The 2005-nt window shown below is 51.4% G+C and overlaps 1 pseudogene; it reads left to right on the plus strand.

Moving 5' to 3' along the window:
* Positions 1–1413: 1413 nt before the first annotated feature.
* LOC125541906 lies at positions 1414–1552 on the plus strand (annotated as a pseudogene).
* Positions 1553–2005: the final 453 nt, after the last annotated feature.

Here is a 2005-nt window from a genome sequence, read left to right on the forward strand (position 1 = left end):
GCCTTACGTGCAGGGATATTCAGATCCATGGAGTTATCACGCAAATCTTGTGCAGAGTTGTTAAGCGCTAACCCGCCGTTGTATAGTTGTGTCCATTATGTGATATGATCACTAGTCCTACTAGATGCAAATGTCATGGCTGACATGATTCAGTGGGGCCGGTTGGGGCATCATATACTCCATATATGTCCCGGGAACTTTTCATCAGATCTCGAACCAGGGCAACGAATCCCCCTGAGCAATTAGGAATGCTCGTTTGTAGGATAACCTACCCGCGTCTGTGATATGCATGTGCAATCCTGACCAGCACAATCCTCTACAACCACAGATCGATTCAGGAGGATGTCGGCCAGGAACATCCTAGCCGTTGGTCACACTGTAGCGTGCCAGGTATCAACCTATCGAACTTTATTATGCCCCATTTGGACATTAGAGTTTTTAGTTAGTACACTGGCTTTTGAAAAGATCATAGTTTTATATACTTTGGGGTGTCTAATTTCATAAATTGTGGTATGTCCAGCACCGCACAATAAGAGTATTGAAAAATCTCACCGCCTTAAACTCACAAGTTTTAAGAAATCGTTCGTACCTCCCGTGAGAGGCTACATTTGTTTATATTAACATAAGGACCAAACTGGTCAGGGATCACTGTTAAATGATAGGCTTGTAGAAATTGTATAGGCTAGTATTTTGTGACATGTTATCACGTATTGTGTATACGTACATGTAATCTTGGGCGGCAGGTTGTTAGCTAGGATAGGTTTATCTTTGTATAGCTTGGAGTAGAGGCCAAGCCTAGTAACAACCTGCGCGCCTCATCTTGTAATCTGGTATCTCTATATAACATGTACGCATCCCTGCCAAACAGCATACACTTTCACAATTCTCTTTCTTTCATGGTAATTAGAGGAATCCTCGAGCTCATCCATGGCGACGTCTTCAAGTTCTTTCCTCTCCTTGCCATTCGCTCACGCTGCCACAGAGAAGCTTACCAAGGGCAACCAAGCCCTGTGGCGAACGACCGTGCTCTCCGCCATCCGGGGAGCCCAGATGGCGAAGTACCTCGACGTTGAACAGCCGCCACCACCCATGCAGATCGATGTGGCCTCCGCCGACAGCAAGACCACGGCGAAAGCGCCGAACCCTGACTTTCAAACCTGGTATGCGCAAGACCAACAAGTCTTCTCCTATCTCCTGACGACTCTTCCTCGTGAGATAGCCATCCAGGTTGCATCCTGTGACACCTCGGCGGAGCTCTGGAACACGGTCGAAGGGATGCTTACATCTCGCACTCGATCGCCGACCACCAATGTTCGCATCGCCCTCGCCAACCTGCAGAAGGGCAACCTTTCCATCACTGACTACGTCGAGAAGGCCAGAACCCTCTGCAACGAGCTGATCGCCGCAAGGAAGAGTGTGGACGAGGAAGACATTATCTCCCACATCCTGGCCGGACTCGATGAAGATTTCGATCCGGTGGTTTCTGCTATGTGCTCTAGGGTGGGGCCGGTCACTGTAGCTGAGCTTTTCTCGCAGCTTCTCAGCTTCGAGACGAGGCTGAATCTTCGTGGCGGTGGGTCGCAGTCCTCCGCCAACAGTGCCACCCGAGGCCGCAAGCAAGGCGGCGGAGGTGGTGACCGCGACCGCAGACAAGCTGGCAATGGCGGTGACCGTGGCGGCCGTGGCTATTCCAAGCCAGGAGGCCGTGGCGGCGGTGGTCACGGCGGCAACAATGGAGGCGGCAGTGGAGGCAACTACAACAACCATGCCTCTGCTCCTCGGGTGCAATGTCGGATCTGCGGGAAGATGGGCCATCCGGCATGGAAGTGCTGGAAAAGGTATGACGAGTCCTACCAAGGTATGGAGGAGAAACCGGCCGATCTTGCAGCCCCGCAGTATGGCGTAGACACCAACTGGTACCTTCACAGTGGTGCTACTGATCATATCACGGGCGACCTGGAGAAGCTAATCGTGCGTGATCGCTACAACGGCAATGAACAGATAC

This window comes from Triticum urartu, chromosome 2 (genome assembly GCF_003073215.2).
Source record: "Triticum urartu cultivar G1812 chromosome 2, Tu2.1, whole genome shotgun sequence".
Taxonomy (NCBI): domain Eukaryota; kingdom Viridiplantae; phylum Streptophyta; class Magnoliopsida; order Poales; family Poaceae; genus Triticum; species Triticum urartu.